The sequence below is a fragment of the Acomys minous genome (assembly GCF_964271855.1).
Source record: "Acomys minous genome assembly, chromosome: 1".
Classification (NCBI taxonomy): Eukaryota; Metazoa; Chordata; class Mammalia; order Rodentia; family Muridae; genus Acomys; species Acomys minous.
Window position 1 is genome coordinate 180,557,134 of NC_140483.1, and position 19,022 is coordinate 180,576,155.

Here is a 19,022-nt window from a genome sequence, read left to right on the forward strand (position 1 = left end):
TTGTTTTTCTTAAGCAAATATACATACAGAGTAGATGGTTTAAACTATTGTTTATTGATATAGGTAAAACTTTTTAAAGGTAAGAATTTGCATCAAAGCTAAAAGATGAATTCCAAGTTCGTGAGGTGAAAGAGACAGTTCATGAATTTAAATTATAATAACGTTTTAAAACTAAAAGGTAACTAAGTTTTTTCATTGAATAGAAAAAGGTTTTAGTGTTGAAATTCATGTGAAACCCATTCCAGTCTCTTTTTTGACACTGATTACTAATAATAAGTGTGTGTGTGTGTGTGTGTGTTATTTATGAAGGACTATCAATTCATTATCACTGATGAAAACTACCAAAATAGTCAAGAGTATAAAAAAAAAATTTAAAGGATTTTCTAGAATCAATTCTCTGCAGGAAATGAGGCAACGTACAGTTAAGGCTGAGAGTCTTTGACTCCAGAGGCAGAACTACTAGAATCTTTTAAAATACCCAAAATCTGTAATACATTTGTTCATAAATGATCATGAAACTGCTACCAAAAAGAGCTATTACAGCTTTCCACTTACAGCATTTATCATAAGGTAAGTGCCAAATAAGTGACGATCCATCCAGTTATCCAGTTCCTAAATGTTTACCCCTCCTCTTTAACAAAAGGCTCATTTCAATTTGAGTCAAGCATGTTTTGAGAGCCCATCATGTTCCAGAGTAACAGGACAGGGTTACACACTGTAAGTGTTTAATGGAAATCAGATTAAGCTTTTAGGAAACAGGAGGAAAAGAGAAAATTAGAAAACCTAAATAGCTCAGTAAATGTGTTACATAAAACATATTCACAGTATGCCTTCTTGTCCTTTGTTACTGCTGTTTAGTCTCCTAAATGTTTGCGCACTGTAAGTTTGTCACCATTTTCTCCCTGGAGCAGATACCATAATAGTTCCCTTGTAGAGGGCGATAGTTTCGCAAACTGTTAAGAGCTTGAGCCACGTCTTCAGCACATGTTGGCTTGTACTTCACTCTGCTGCTTGCTTCCACTTATCCCTTTTAAAAGCCTTGGTTTTCTGATCTCTAAAGCAATGATAGTGATGATCAATTTACATCACTGTGAGGTTAAATATAATCGTAAGCACAGAACAGTCAAAATTCCTGCATGGATGAAGTGGCCAATACATAGTAACTACAATCATGGGCACTTTATTTTCGTTAAGCCAGAATTCCTGCCCTGCATTTGGTCTCTTAAATATTTTTCATTTGCTCTCATTAGTGTCTTACCTAATATATTCTCTGATAAATATGTTCTCACATTTCTAATTGTAACCAAGTTTTAAAAGGCCCAGAAGACATAAAAATCTTCTGTCCGCCCTGTTATGTGACTCCAATATATTTCCCAATACAAATTCATGATTCACCCATAAAAACTTGTGGGTCTTCAAAAAGGAACTGAGTCTGAGATCCCATTTGACTGATATAATAATAAAAACACCTTAGATTTTTATAGTGCCTTTTATCACAAAAAGCTCAATGCACTTTTACATATTTATCATGGTAACCCCCGGAGGTGAGAGAGACATAAATTATGTCTCATTTTCAGGAGCAATGCAGAGGCATGAGGAATTTAGGTAACATTTCTAAGGTTAATAGAAACAGAGAGCAGGTTTCCTGAATGCTGATCCTCCTGCAGTCTGTTCTCTCGTTGGCATTAATTATGGCTATTGTTACTTTAGTTAGGCTCAAATGTTAGTGTTTGGCATTAAGTATAGCTTATAATTCAGTTAATTACTTGATGGAATCACATTTAATCAAATATACACCATTGAAGTTAAACCAATTTAAGATATTTTGATTTAATGTGGAAACACTTGATTATTCAATTATATATATGTATATATATACATATGCATACACATAATACTAAAACATGATTTGAAAAGTTATTAGTTATTTATGACATGGAAAGAAAATGGCTCCAATGCCCTTGTACTAGCCTGTCTCTAGGCTCATTCGCCCTTTCCACATATATTTTTATATCCTGTTATATTTTTTCAATTTACGTAGACTAATAGGACTTTCTACTCCAGCATATGATGTCTTTGGTTGCCTGTGCTTTAAAAAAATCTAACAAATATATATCCAAAAGAATATAAAGACAGACTGGATAAAGAGCTTTTACTAATAAGGTTTTGTTCCTTTGTTTTGAATAAAACAAAGTGGAGAATTAATATCAAGTTGACGTCATAAACCAGACCACCAGAAGACCAATAAAAGTCGCTTATGCTTTATAGCTTTGCAGTTTCCTTCTGGTTTCCTTTGATATGGATTGATAAAGATACAGTTACAGACGTGGATTTTGAGTCATTAATGAGAAGAAAACAAAATGTTTTAGCTTTATAAATAGAATGAATGTAAACTTTTAGAGGTCTTACTTCATTGTAGGTCACAGTGGAAAGCAGATGGGATGCTTTTTATTTTAACCTTCAGTGGGTATCTGCTTTCTTATAATTTGATAAGACTGACCTACTGAAGGTCAAGCCTAGCCATGTGACCACCAGATTTCCTGAGGACGTGTAATTAGCACCAGGAAGAAATGTATATACATATATACAGAGTAGCTAATGTCCTAGCTTACTGCTCTTTCACACTAGTGGTTCTTAAAGATACCCATTGCTATGATTAGGTCAAAAAATCTGCTCTTTTGATCAAGCAACATTTTGGGTCCAAAGATACTGTTGTAACAGAAATAAAATCCCATTTCTTTTGTCACTATTATTGTGGCATTAGGAATTAGAGAATATGGTTATTTAAAGTATCTGATTTTATAAACACAAGTTGGAAATTATAACATAAATGAATAATGTACAGACTGTTTAAGCTGTTTGAGTAACAAATAGACATTTCTTTGAATTATTTTGACACAATTACTTTTTTTTTTCTCTTGCTGATATTTCTGGATTCCTTGTACAGACAATAAAAAGAAAAGCCTTTCTTTTATGTCAGTGCTCATTATTTGACTCATAGAACACCGTGGTTTTTGGAATACTAATATTTCCTAAATGCAAAACGAATACTAAAAGAGGCGTGTCTATGTTTTAATCATATCAAAAGAATTCATGAAAGCTTGAGTCTCTTTATAAGGTCTGTATAAAGAAGACAATATTTATAGGCATTACAGTGTTCATCCTCAATTTGAAGGATCGTTATACAAACCTACTGTGTGACTGCAGAGGGTAGAGAGTGTTGCTCAGGATAAATGGAAGACATTGCAGAGGTAACAATTAAAGCACTGTGGTGAAGACCAGACTGCTAGCTACAGTATACGCAATGGCTGGGAAGCACAGCTGTCAGGTTGGTTTAGTATGCTTAAGTCTCATCCTGCTGGCTTTGAAAACCAATTGAAGGAGGTACAGATGCAGAAGTACCAAGACAAGTCATGTACCATTGACTACTGTAAACTGGGGAAGTGCTGAACAGAAAGGGGCTGGAAAGCACAGGAACATAAACTGAGGTTCATCTGAAATTCAGAACCTCTTGGAAATGACAGGATCGAAGAATAACAGACCGCAAGGGAAGGCTGACAGGTACTGAAGAGGGTTGCATGACACTCATAAGAACGAAAGTGTTCTGATGGTCAGAAAATGTCCACTTAGAACCGAGAAAAGGGGCAGGATTCTGAACAAAGAATATGTTTCAACAAGGAGCCAAAGGTACAATAGAAAAACAGAGCCAGAGTCTGTGTGGCCAGCAACCCAGTTTCACTTTGGATTCCCCTAAAACACTTTTGTGCCTGGGAAGGTCACTAAAAACTCTGTTATACAGATACAACTTGTGATGGTCACCAAAAGTTCCTGGACTTAAGGAAAAGAAACATGAGTCCTGGCATTGTTTATCCCACTGACTATCTGTTTCCCTTCACCAAGTCCTTTCATTTAAACCTCATGATAACAACATGAGCTATGTGCTCCGTGGCTCTCCAACTCAGACAGCATCACAACACCCTCACAATGTTGAAGTCATTGAGGAAATTAAGCAGCTTACCCAAGATACACAAGTAGAAACTGACAGTCTCCTTAGAACCCAAGTCCTTTCATACTGTTTGGTACAACACCCTTATTGTACCTTTTACATATAAAATCCAACATCTTTAAAGACAGCACAAATTACTTGAAACAGAACAAATTCCAAGGCATATATATTTAATTAACATGAATAGGAAAAGCTATTTTATATCAAAAGTAATTATACTCATATGTCTTACACTCATAGTAATTTGTCTATTACTGACAGACAACAAACAAAACTGATAACTGCTTCTTAAAAGTGATTCAGAAATATTACTAGAATTTTAAAAATTATAAGCTGCCATAGGATGTTCTAAACATCAGGCAATATTGCTTTGAAATTTGAAGAATGTTTGGGTTTTGGGGTTTTGTTTATTTTGTTTTGTATTTTGAGGAGTTTTTGCCCTAACTATATAGTTAATAGCTATAAAGCCATTGAAATGATGCTATATATTTATTGTTTAATTAGATATGAGGATTTTCTTGAAATACCAACCTTATTAAATCTTATATAGAAGATGCTCACTGCAACATTAAACAGAAGTTAATTTGAGACAAAAAGTATTATATTTACAGTTATTTCTTTCACTACATTTTCTGCATTACTGCTCTTGGAAAAATTCTAAATAGACACTATCTCTTACAGAACAGACAAACAGATAGCATGGGATGTTGACAAGAAAAAAAAATTCAAAAGTCAGTCACTCAAGCTTCTGCCATTACAGCCACCAGGTGGGGGCAGCTGCTATATACAGAGTGGTAAGATCCGAAAAAAGCCCTTTAAGGCACGGATTCAGAGAGAAGTCAGACAGACCTACAGCCTTGAGCTTTATAAGCAGAAACAAACAAACAACAACATAAACCACCAAAAAAGCCCTTTAAGGCGTGGATTCAGAGAGAAGTCAGACAGACTTACAGCCTTGAGCTTTATAAGCAGAAACAAACAAACAACAACATAAACAACCAAAAAAAACTGACAAAAATCAAATGTTTAAATTTAATGCAGATGAAAAATCAGTATGACAGAGTAAAATAATCATAATATAAAAAGTGTTCTCCCAATTTCTTAAGATAACATCACATATAATTATCCCGTCCAGTTAGAATTTACTGGTACTAACTGGAGAAAGAAAATCAACTATTTCCTTTATTTACTGCCTATCTAAATTATGACCAAGGGATATTTCCTTCCTCATTAATTAATCTTATCTTTTACCCATTATACAATTTCCCACCACAGGCAAAGAATCTCACAAAACAAATCTTTGCCAACTGGAAAAAAAATTCCTTAAAATGACTTGCTTATATTTCTATAGTGCATAAGTAAGTGAAAACCATAATACAGTAAGTAATTACAATGAAACTGAACAAAAACTGGCTTGCTGACAGGTACCATTTAGTGAATTGTTATTTCAGTGCCCTAAACAATCACCCAAGTTAATTCAATTTTCATACTGTTTAATTTTTTGTCTTTAAAATTACTCTTGAGAGAAGGGGAAAGTGGCTCACAGTGTGTCTGTGTGGGATGATGCAGCATCTCTGATGCAGCTTCTGCTTCATCTCTTATTTCATTGCACTATTTAGAAATATTCTAAAACCATGGCATGGCTCTGAACAAGAGATGATGCAGACCTTAAGGATCTTAGAGCAATGTCGACGAAATTTGTGGTATTGTTAAGCCTGCAGAAAACGGTATCAAGAAACAATTCCTAATTAGAGAAACGATTTTGTAATATGATGTATTTTAAAGTGCCCTGTTACTATACTTAAAGCTTTATAAACCACATCTATATTAATTTTTTAGCTATGAACTATAACTATTTTCAAAGCTGTGTTTGTCATAACAGAGAACCAGAAGTGCCGCTGCCTTCACTCATGCACTCACTTGACTCAAAGCACAGGCTTAAATAATTTTAAACCAAACAGGACTGCAGCAATCAATTCTCATCCAATTTATTGGGCATGAGTTAAAGCCAATTAAAAAACCATTTTTGGTGCAATTCAAGGGGAAAAATGGATAAACTCATGAAAAACAAATTCCAGTCCTAGACATGAGTCATCACTATTTAAAATATTGGTGTCATCCCTAAATCAGAAAGAAAAGGATCCTAAAGTTGCACAGTCCACTCTGGAAATTGCATCTACAGGAAGATATTTTTTGGGGGGGAATTGTTAATATTTTCATGAGGAATTGACCTGGGAGAAAGCTCACATTCTTCCAGCCTTGCCTCCTAACTGAGTAAAGTCTGCAGGGAAATTACAGCAGTTTCTTGAATTTGTGAATTAAGAGCTGAGATAAGATGTGACCTTTACATAAAGAAAGCAAAACATTTTTACTTATAATTTTAAGGTGCCTTTTACCTATTAGACCACATCACCTTTCACATGAATACTATGGCTTTCTTCTAAGGCTATAAAATCAGACTATCCCTATATGATCTGTATATTATTAAGATAATTAAACCAGCAAAATTGAAGTCACCATTTTCAGCATACAGTGAGTGTCCCAAATGAAAAAGGCCCTTGTTCCCTGGCCAGGTGTCATGGCATAGGACTTTAATGCCAGCACTTCAGAAGCTGAGGAGGCTAGATTGGTCTACAGAGCAAGTTCCAGGGCAGCCAGGGCTACACAGAAAAATCTTGTCTCCAAAAATAAAAATAACGTATAAAAGAGAAAAAAATCTTTGTTTATGACAGTGTCTGCCACTGCACCTTCCAGGTCTGTGCATCTATGCCTCTTTCTACTTGAGGAGAGGCTTTTCTTTTTCCTGGTCTTGACCCCAAGAAATGCCACTAAGTAATTTTTGGGGTGAGTTCTAAACACACTTGTTTATTGAGAAAGGAAAGAAGGAAGAAAGAAAGGAAGGGAAAGAGCAAGAGAGGGAGAGAAGGAGGGAGGGACAGACAGAGAGAGGGAGGGAGAAAGGAGAGAAAAGAAGGGAAAAACTTCATAAGGGATTTGGATAAAACACTGCTTCAGAGGAAAAAACACAGAATTTTAAAAATCAAAACTGATTTCACCTCCTTGGTCCATTACTGTGGAGACTGTAAAATGTTGCTTGAAGTATTCTGGCTCTGCTCTCTCTGTGATGCTATTCCTGATGCTGAAGGACATTTAATTGGTATATCCTAAGGTTTTATTTATATCGCATGGCTGCATGAAATAAGAACCATTTCCTGCTAGTAAAATGAACAGATATGAAAGATAACCCCAGGAAATTACAGAATCATTCCCAGCAAAGATATATTTTAGTGCCAGCTATGTTTGTAGCTTTACTTTTATTTAATAAACAGAAGCAGATGAGTCAACACTACCAAATTATTTTTTTCAGAGTCATATTTTTCTGTTCAGTTAGTTTATTTAGTTCATTTATAACTGTTTTACTTCATGATCAGTAAGCAGTCTTTTCAATGTAAAGGTACCCACACAGTTAAGACAAGCAACCACTAAAGAAATACACACAGACATACACACACACACACACACACATACTATCTTTCTCTGTGTCTGCCTCTCTCTTCTCTCTCTCTCTCTCTCTCTCTCTCTCTCTCTCTCTCTCTCTCTCTCTCTCCCTTCCTCCCTCCCTCCCTCCCCTGTATGCTATCCTGATACAAATTTTCTAAAAGTTACTTTTGATTCACAATGACATTTTATTATACACAACAAGACTATCCTTAATACCTTTTCATTAGTTTTTAAATGAATTTATTAGATTAGCAACTTGCCTGCCACCATGGAAGGAACAGAGATATTTTCCTAGTAGATTTGGGGTTTTAACGATATTAGTTAAGGGGGAAACAGAGCCTCAAGTCCTAGAGGTGGAAGGCAGGGTGCAGGAAAAGTGAGAACATGCCCTGTCTTTGTCAGAGCTGGGTACAGCTAGAACGTTCTCAGATTCAAGCCTTTTAAACCAGAGTGATCTATCTCTTGGAATACCTATACATAGGAATTCAGGGAAACTCCGGGGCAATCACACTACCAAACAGAGTTTGTAATTCAGAGTTTCCGGACAACAAGCCATTGATATACTCTCCCTGGATGTAAGAATGCAAATTACATGGATTACCTAGGAGCTCACTGCGAAAATGCTTACTCCCTGAGGGCAAACTACCTTCAGGCTCTCGGAATGACTCTGCAGTCTAGATATAATTTAGCACCATGCGCTGACAAGCTGTTATAGATCAAGGAGATGCTGATTAAGTTGTGGATGAGAGGGCCTGATAGGCCCATGTTCCGTTGCCTATATATAAAGCGAGAGAGTTTCCATGTTACCGGCAATGAGTTGTTTTCTCACAGATGGAGGCATCAGCTGTATAGCCTTTGTTGTCTCCCCGGGGTCAGAGCTCAGGACACACTGACTGTACCACTGGGAAAGCAGCTCCGTAAGATATGTGGTCAGAAACATCAACCGAACTCCTAGGCCACCCTAGAACTACAAAGCAGATGCCCACACGCACTGTATCTCCCTCCTGAGAGGACCACCCTCACTGAATGACAGCCTCTTCTGACCTTTCGTCCGATGTGGAAGCTCGTCGTGTCGATTTCTTGCAAGATCCTTGATGACAAACTCTGGTGTCATCCTCTTACAATCTGTCAACTTCATTTTTTTTTTGCATATTCTATAGGATATTTTCCTATTATTTAGCATGCATGGTAGGTCTATCTCACAGGATAGTAAATAGAGAACTTCGTTTTGAACATATTGGAAGAAGAGCAAGTGAAAAGATAATTTCAGAAAAGCTGTCGTTGCAGTACTCTTTAATGTATCCACTAGAGGACTCCTCTCCCTCTCTGTGGCCTCTGGCATCTGATGCTTAACTAACTCTTGAGTTGAGCCACTGGCTACATATCAGCGTTAGAACGAAAACATTCCCCCTACTTTTAACACCTCCTGCTAGTTCAATAAAGCGATGTTTAAATAACTGAACTGGCTTCAATGAACTGTACTTGCCATTTTTTTCCTGCTTCTTAGCTAGATAAAATGGAGATAATTATGAAGTGGATGAGCAGGTTTAATGAAAGCCAGTTTCTTTTGGTACACTCCTGAAGCAGCAATCATCATCTGTTTGGCTTTTGAAGAGCAACAATTATAATCACTTAAACCCCCAAGGGGAACAAAAATAGAATTTACATTAGCATATAAAATATACAGCTGGATTGGGCAAGCCTACAAAATTCTGGGGAAATCATTCTAATCTGGATGCTATTCAAGCTCACAAGTAAAGTGAGTTCAAGAGTATTTTACATACTTCCTTCCTATAAAATAATGCATAGAACAATGTTGAGTTTCCTAAAAATGAACACAGGGAAATAAAATGAAAGATGGTTGCCAGGAGAGAATCCCAGAAGGAAGGGCTAGACTGCCTTCTGGGAGTATCAGCGAGCAACTATACAATGCTCTGGACACTAGTCTGAAGTGAAGGGTTTTCACAGAAAACTACATACATCTGTGAGCCTCAGAAAGAAACAGGATGGTTTATACTTGACCAGCAGTGAAAACTAATCACAAGTAGGGAAACTTTCACATAGCAATGCTCCCTTCCTCTCAGGCAGATGTGCAACAATACAAAGAAATGGAAACCACCTTAGAGAATTGTTTAGATCAACTGCCCTCCCTTGCCCTCTTCACTGCATCCCCTTCCTCTCCGCATCCCAGCTCACAGGCCATCTCCCTCAGCACTTCCCTTGTGAGTCCCTTGTACAGTTTGCAGGATCCTTTTTTTTTTCTTCCTCTTCTTCCCCTTTTTGGTTGAACATAGAAGAATAAAAATGGAGCTTGTGCTGAATCCATTATGCCACTAGCAACAAAACACTAACATAATCAATATATTAAAGGCTTTCCTGGCTGTGCACATTTGTCAAAGGCAGTGTGTCTGAGGAATTACACTAATGAATCTTGAAACAGTCTCCTATGCAAGAAGCATGCTCTTCCTCATCATAAGTGCACAAATCTATGTAAAGACAAGAGAAATGTATACTTCCATCTTTCTGCATATCACTTGAAAATCCATTATTTTATTTTTAATACAAAACCTCCTTGTTTTAAAATGGATTTCCCCCCAAGATGGCTTCTTTATGTAGCCCTGGCTCTCCTAGAACTCACTCTCTATACCAGGCTCACCTTGAACTCACAGAAGTCAACTTTCTTCTGCCTCCTGAGTGCTGGGATTAAAGGCACCCAGTGGAATTTTATGTCTTTTGTTTGTTTGTTTGTTTGTTTTTTGTACAGTATTCTGCTCACATGTGTGTCTGCATGCCAGAAGAGGGCACCAGATCTCAGTATAGATAGTTGTGAGCCACCATATGGTTGCTGGGAATTGAACTCAGGACCTTTGGAAGAATGGCCAGTGCTCTTAACCTCTGAACCATCTCTCCAGCCCTATTTCATTTTTTTAAGTAGAAAGAAAACACAAAGTCCACATGTAAAACTGAGACGCCTTTAAAAATGCCAGGGTAATGTAACTGTAGGTATTGTGGTGGAACCACCCTGTCTCCCTCAAGGAACTTTGTCCAGACTTCTGACATTGTTGCTCTCATTGTACATAACCATTAGGTGAGGTATCTATCTCAGAGACGAGCTGCCCACTGCTTGACGACATGGTCCTATGTTCAATCGGGGCATGCTCATGGATGCTCTATCATTGCATTTACCTAGACAGCATGTGCTAATAGTTGTACAGCAAAGTCTTTCATTCATTTGTATTCTCAGATACAGTGACCTCAACTGGGGCCTCAACAGTAATAATCAAACATATACTGAATACAATCAGTGCCACAAAATCAGATTCAGTGCTGAAAGACTAAGTCCTGAGATATTGGAGATGCAAGCCTAGATTTCTACAGCAATCTTAGCTCTCATTATCTTTAAGAAAGGGTAAGGGTCATTTTTAAGGTGGTGTTAAATATTTATAATATTAATCAGTTCTTTAAACTACTTTTCTGAAAACGTTCAAAAAGTTGGACTCTTCCTTCTTAATGGAAATGATCTTCAGTCTTATTAACTTTATAATCTCAATTTTAAGGAATTTAAGCCGTTGCCATTCCATTTCAAGCCTTCCCAGTGTCTATCAAGGGTACTAGCAGCCAGTTTGCATTAGTTAATGAGTTCCTGGAAAAGCATTCCTGTTCTGAGAGATATTGAAAGTTCACAACATGTACCATACCCAACACAATGTGTAATGGTTTCCTCTTCAAAGAATTTATAGGAATACCTGAAGTGTAGCGCTGGAGGATCCCAGGACCAAGGTAGGACGTTAAGGTACTTTTGACTTTTTTTCTCCTTACTTTAAAGATACTTAAAATTTTTCCAACTCCTGTTTTAAAGACGTTATAACTTTGTATGAAGTTGTGAGAATGCAGTATCAGAGAGGTTAAGAAGAAAAGTTTCATACATTTACCCTAGAATAGTCCTAGTGTTTAGTTCAATATTAAGTATAGTAAATAGTCTTGTTATTTAAAAATTCACTTTCATTTTGCCTATTATCCCTTAAGTTTAAAGCTGAAAAGGAGATTTAATAATTTAATTTTCTTTTGCTATGCATTTCTATAACCACAGCTTTTATATGCACACTTATAGGTATTTATTATTTATATGGGTAGATTTTGCATTTTGATGAATTTGAGTGGAAAGAAAAACTGTCTAGACACAGAGTTTTTTGTTTTCTGTTTGTTTGTTTGTTTGTTTGTTTGTTTGTTTTAGACAGGGTTTCTCTGTCTAACAGCCCTGGCTGTCCTGGACTTGCCTTGTAAACCAGGCTGGCCTGGAACTCATAGGGATCCACCTGCCTCTGCCTCCCGAGTGCTGTGATTAAAGGCATGTGCCACCACTGCCCAGATAGACAAAGAGTTTTTATTTAAATACATAATAATGTAAATTTCCAAATTATGGATATAGTAGAAAATTCATGAAAAATTGTTAGCATTAAAAACAGAGACTAAATTTTAGTGAGGTTGTTGTTTGTTTGTTTAATGTACAAACATTAGTCTTTGTCTTTCAAGATATGTGCTCCAGGGCCAAATAGTAACAGAACTGGATTTTAAATATTATCCATATTCAAGCCTCATGAGTCTCTCCTTTATGGCTTGATTCTCTAACGTTCTGACTTGAAAACCATCTATTGATATTTTATGATAATATGCTTTAATTACGGAAAATCTAGATGATTCTAATTTAAAAGAGTTGGAAATGTAAACGATAGATTAGTCATTTTTTTAAAAAAAGTTCTGCACTTAGCTAGATCATTAATATAAATGACCTGTGGGTATGTGTATAATTTTAGACTGATTTTAAGGCAGTGTCACTATGTCATCCATATTGGCCTTGAATCTATGATCCTTGTGATTCTGCCTTGAAAATGGTTGGTGTTATAAGTATGTGCCAGTTCACCCACTTTCAACTGCTTTATTTGTGTATTTATTATTGTGTGCGTGTGTACACAGTATGTAGGCTACACATGTGGAAGGCAACGGACAACTTATCAAGTCTCCTCTTTCCCTCAGTGGTCATACAAGTTCCGGTGATGACACTCGGGCCACCAGGCTTTCACCACTCGCATCTTTACTAGACGAATCATCCTGCTTACCGTCTCATGGTTGTTTTTTTGTCTGTTTGTTTGTTTTTAATAAACAAGTTCTCTGAATTTTTACAAAAGTAACACAATTTTAAAGAGAATAATTATTTACCCAAACAAGCTAGGGATCTTGTTTACTGTACAAAGTCACCGGATTTACTCTGGAAGCTTCTCCTGTTCTTCAAGTAAAAACGAAGTCCTGAGCAGCTACCAGTCGGCTGTAAGGATGTCCTTAGACATATTTCCATATGGGCAATATGAAAATCAGGACAACCTGCCTGGATTATTTTGATAAAATCCAAATACCCCCACTTTCATGTATCTAGCCATATAGGCAACAAATACGGAGATGGAATATCTATGGACCAAAGATTAATTTTTTAAAAAGCACTTGGTGTGAAGGCTGTTCTCTTGGTGTTTATGGAGAGTCTCTCCTCTGGAGGGCCTTGGGGTAGACTGAGGCAGGGTTGTCCACTACAGCTCAGGCTGGTTTGAACTCAACTGCTGTTTCAGCTGCCTAGGGTCTGCAAGACATCTATCTCATTGGGCTAAGAATTGATCATCTTTTATTCTTTAAAAAGGAACTATATAATCAGGTTCCATCGGAAACTTTTAACTTTTTGTGTAACTTTCTGCTTTTATGGTCCTTTTAGTTCACCAAACAAGGACAGCTTATAAAATGGAGAACCCTCAATCACTGAACAACTGCGATAAAGACTGACAATGTCAAGGTAAATGCTAATTTAGGAAGTACAACTAAACATAGAATAATCCTCTTACTTACAAAATCATATAGGATTTTATTCTTTAGAAGTACTATCATAACTCAATATTCCAGTCTTTTAAAATAAAAGTTAAATCCTGTTTCAGTTGCTAGCAAAACAAAACACCTTACATACTTAGTTTCAATTTAAGGAAAATTAAGTTTGCAGTTATTATTTCCTTTTATTTAGGTAGGAATTGTAGAAATTTATTTTAAGATACTTTGCCACTATAAATGAGTAAGCATTCTATTTTTGGTTTTGTTTTATTTGGTTGGTTGTTTTGCCAGGGTGGGGAGATAGGACAGAAAAGAAAACAAATTCTCCATAATTAAAGTTCTGGAGAAGAAACAACCAACCAAACCAGGCATTACTGCATCTAAAACCAGCTAGAGATGTAGTTAAAAGTATTTCAGAGTTGTTTATGTTTTTTTCTGAAAAAAAGTTCTTGTCATGCAAACAAAAAGTTATCAGGTATCAAGTATCAGAGATTATGTGTTTTATTTAAGTGTCTTTTAAGTCTAGGAGAGGATTGCATATTTTTTTCTGTTGTTTGATAAATAGTTTATTTCACTTTGAACCAAAGTTTGGAATGTAACAGCTTTTTTTTTTCTTTTTTTCTTTTTGTTTTTTTTAAGACAGAGATTCTCTGGATAGCCTTAACGGTCCTGGACTCACTTTGTAGACCAGGCTGGCCTCGAACTCACAGTGATCTACCCGGCTCTGCTGGGATTAAAGGCGTGTGCCACCACACCCAGCTTGAATGTAACAGGTTTTAATTAAAATCCTCTAATACGTTTGATGACATGTCTGACTGTAAATATGTAAGTATCAAGGCCATATACACCTGCAACTCAAGAGTTCTGAACGCTAGCTGAGATCACACACGTATACAAAGCCATCACCCATATGACTGGATCCTGACTACTAAACTAATGTTAACTAGTAAATTCTCAGCTATTTTAGACTACAGTTGATATATAAGATATATAAAATGTTAAATATAATGCTAATAAGATAACAAAGATTACTTTTGTACCTTAGTGGAGCCCAAGAGATGGCTCAGTGTATAAAGGTGCTAACAGCCAAGCCTGTCTACCTGAGTTTAATCCCCAGAGCCCACATGGTGCAAGGAGAGAACCGGCTCATGAAAGCTGTCTTTTGCCATCTGCACGCACACTGTATCCTTCTCCTGCATCCCCATATATACACACAGTAAATAAATGGGGAAAAAATGTTGGTGTTGCTGAAGAAACAGCATAGTGGTAGAAATCTTGTCTCGTATGTATTAGGTTCAATCCCCAGCACCAAAGCACTGATAGCATTACTTGAATCGGTCGTACTTTGCTTCCTTGCTCCTAGGTACATTACAATCCCTAGGTATTGTACAAGAAGTCAAAATTCCAATGCCTTTGATGTAGCATGAGGTAGTCTAGCTGCCGACGCGATCTCTACTTCCTATTTCTCATCTACTTCTTATAAGGTATGTAAATAATAACTCAAAATAGCCATATTGAAAGAATCAGTGACTATTTGTCAGGCTTAAAAGCATTTAAGACTTTTCCTTCTGGGGGTTAAAGAGATGGCTCAGCGTGTGGCTCTTGCAGAGGATCAGAGTTCAGCTCCCAGTACCCACACAATGGTTCATATACCAATCCCTAACTCGGTTCTAGGCTTTCCAACACCCACTTCTGACGTCTGTAGGCACCAATCACAAATGTGGTATACGTGCATGCATACAGGAAAAACGTTCATATACATAGAATACACAAACCTAATAAAATAAGGGATTTTTTTTTACTTATGAGCATGATAAAGTTTCTGCTACTTTAAAATGTTTTTGGAGGAGGACTTGGTGGTGCATGCCTGTAATCTCAGTACTCGGGAGGCAGAGACAGGTGGATTGCTGTGAGTTCGAGGCCAGCCTGGTCTTAAAGAGAGTCAGGGACAGCCAAAGCTACACAGAGAAACCCTGTCTCCAAACAACAACAACAATAAAAGGAAAACAAAAACAAAAAGCAAAAAAGCAAAACAAAACAAAAAAAGTTCTTGCATAGACTAAGGTTGAGGGAAAAATATTAGGATATGGTATCTATATATATATATAATATGCTAATAATACCTAAAAGAACATTATATTTAATTAAAATATATTTATACTTTATATTTAACTATTTTGATTTTTTTAGAAAAACCAAAAAATTATAATATTATATTCTTCTTTGAAGAAATTTCAATATGCATTCAGCAGCCTTAACATTGGCACAAGAACTACAGAATTATTGAGAGAAAATATCAGAAATTATTTTTGTTACCTAACTCAAATAATATTTTTGTGTGTCTTCAACTGAAACAGTATTTTCAATATGTAGGTGGGGAACCCACAGTAAAGTTGAAGACTTATTTGGGAGGGAATGTTGTTAAAAAGAACTCTTAATTAAGGGTATTTTTCTAAATTAGAGTATCAAACTGATCTTTTTTTATCTATGTACAGGAGACATATTTAATTACAATTACCTATACAATGGTAGATAATGGATTCTTACTTTAATACTGTATACATACATACAGTTCAATATATTTCTTTAAAAATCCCCAGATAATGCTAATATAGTTTGGGATTAAACGCATAATTACATCACTAAGGAAATGGGAATAGTAAGGGCCAAAGTGAACTATGTCTGTAAAATGCTGCTGGCTGGCTGTGGTCCATTTCCAGGTCCACAGAAAAGCCAACTTCCCTATGGAGGTCCTGACACTCCAAACATGTAATACTCTGAATTCTAAGCTTCTGGGATTTTTTTTCTCCCCCACATAATTTACTGAACTGATTTGGGGCGGGGCATGGGAAGTAGTTTAATTAGCTATTGAGTTTAGAAGCTCTAACTGAAAACAGTAGCATTGATGACTTGGTAAGCTGACTTTGGAAGGAAGCTCCTTGCTGTGAGAGTGAGAGTTACTGGGAAGTAACAGGAACTTCACAGAATAGGGGTGTGGGGGGAAAGTCATTTATTAAAATAGTTATTAAAGACATGTACAGAAATTCATTCATCTGTACAATAATGCATGTTAAAAGCATTTTTGTTGTTGCTGTTTCTAGGTTCACAGGATGTTTAGAACAGATCTTGAGAATCATAAGAATGCAATTTCATCAACAAAGAGAAACTAAAGCCCAGAGTCTCAACAAAACAAAAACAACCTTCAAGAGGCGTTTTTTGTTTCTATGGCATCATTCAGATGTCAAGACTCAAATACATGGCTTTTCCTTATCTGACAGTGTACAGGTTCATACCAATATAGGGTATCTCAGTCAAAAAAGCATCTCGTCCCACAAAATAAACAACATCAATAATAATAAAAAGGGGTCAAGACTACTAGCTCTAGTATTTCTTTCCCATACAAGAAGATCGAGCCAGTTTAAACTTCCCCAGAGTAGAAGTTGAGCCTTCACCCAACTTAGAACTGCTAAGTTTGCCACACCACAGATACTGTATTGGATAGCCATTCTCAAAAAATTAATGAAATTAAAAAAATAAAATAAAACCTAAGAACTCTTCCCTGGAATATACTTCCAATCTAAAAATAAATAAAAGCAACTCAGGAGATGGTGTTAAAGGGATCTGTGTATTTTCCCATTAAAGGCTGCTGTGGCAAGGAAGGCGTAAGCAAAGCCTTTCCCTAACCTTTTAAGTCCACAACTTTTCAAAAGCATTATTTGTTGTTATTCAGGATTTAACATCTGTGTAATAGAGATGGCCTCTAATGTTGCTACCTGGGGAAGAAGGCGGGGGCAGTACACAGGGGAGGCGACTGAGGTAGCTTCAGGGGCTGTGGGAGACCCCATTGTTCTGTTAGAATCATCTCTGTTAGAATCATCGCCCCAGAGAGTCTGGCAAGTTCTTTAAGTCAGAGGTTCAGGGTTCTTTTGAAAACAAACAATATCATACTTCCATGTGCACCCCTCCCAAACACACACACTGTCAACTCTCACCCTGTGCCCCCCCAAACACACACACTGTCAACTCTCACCCTGTGCCCCCCAATACACACACACTGTCAACTCTCACCCTGTGCACCCCAATACACACACACTGTCAACTCTCACCCTGTGCACCCCCAATACACACACGGTCAACTCTCACCCTGTGCCCCCCAATACCACACACTGTCAACTCTTACCCTGTGCCCCCCAATACACACACTGTCAACTCTCACCCCGTTCCCCCCCCAATACACACACACTGTCAACTCTCACCCTGTGCACCCCCAATACACACACGGTCAACTCTCACCCTGTGCCCCCCAATACCACACACTGTCAACTCTTACCCTGTGCCCCCCAATACACACACTGTCAACTCTCACCCTGTTCCCCCCCCAATACACACACACTGTCAACTCTCACCCACTTTAAATGCATCAAGGCCATTGCCAACCCAATGGTATCAAAAAAGCACAGAACTTGTCTGCTGACCATTGCCAAGAGAGAAAAAAAAAATTAAAGAAATCAGAAACAGTGTTTTTTTTTCTGTCCGTTTAGTCACCCCCTCTTCCCAGCCCCCAACTCTTTGTGTGTGAATCCCAGTATACCACCCACAGACACAGAGCATACCAGAAAAAAAATGATAATTTTTGGTTTAAAAGTTCACTTACCACAGCAACCTCATATTGCTTTGTCATGCTTTTTGCACTTAATTTTTCAAAACTGCTTTTGCTGGGCGCAGAACTGGGAAGGCAGGACTAAGGTATCTCTAGTAATCGCAACAAAAAGGAGAGAGCATTCACCAATCAGAATTACATGTAAATGCACAATCAACCCCCTGAGCGAGATACAGGGTTCAGACCACACAAGGGAGGAGGAGGGGGTGGGAAAGCCAAGCTAACAAAAGGTAAGAGGGAGAGTTGAGTGGTTGGAGGGGAAATTGATCCTAGCCTCCCTTTTGACTGAGGACTGGCTTTAAACCGCTAGCACCAACCCCGCCCTCAACACCCCCGCGATTACCGGAGCGACCGCACTTGCCTCCAGCCAGTTCAAGTGCACAACAGGAAAGCCCCATCTAAGTTCGCTAACCCTGCCACGGTCTTCCAAAGCCTGGCGGGTTCCTTCAGGAAAACACTTCCAGAGTCATCCATCCACTTGAGGTCTGGGCTTTAGCGGCTGCTGCAGCCCAGGCTGCTGCAAGCAGCTGCTAGGATCCTTGCAGTCTCACTCCCGTCTTGGTCGCGCTGCACAATAGCCCCGGCTGGGTGCACCTCATTAAGCCAGCCCGAGAGCCCCAGGAACAGGGCAAGCTTCGAGACAGAGCGGCCCCTTTGTAATGACTGTGATGGATGCAATCGAAGGGTGGGGTCTGGGTGGGTCAAAACTGTTAATGACAGTATGTATCATTCTGTCTGTCCTAGAGGTAAAAAGCACCCCCCCCCCAACCAATCTCAATCTCCTCAATCTCTCTCTCTCTCTCTCTCTCTCTCTCTCTCTCTCTCTCTCTCTCTCTCTCTCTCTCTCTCTCTCTCTCGTGTGTGTGTGTGTGTGTGTGTGTGTCTGTGTGTGTCTGTGTCTGTCTGTGTCTGTCCCCGTCCTCCCTCTTAATCCAATTCCCTATAAGGCATTTTCTGCAGTCAGCTTTCAAAGAAGTAGAAAACCCATCG

The 19,022-nt window shown here is 37.9% G+C and overlaps 1 protein-coding gene across 1 annotated transcript in view; it reads right to left on the bottom strand.

Moving 5' to 3' along the window:
- ELAVL2 (ELAV like RNA binding protein 2) overlaps positions 1–18,118 on the bottom strand; it is a 154,385-nt gene extending 136,267 nt beyond the window's left edge. The window contains exon 1 of the mRNA XM_084765655.1: positions 18,027–18,118. The gene's annotated coding sequence lies outside the window, so the exon portion shown is untranslated. The remainder of the gene's footprint in view (positions 1–18,026) is intronic.
- Positions 18,119–19,022: the final 904 nt, after the last annotated feature.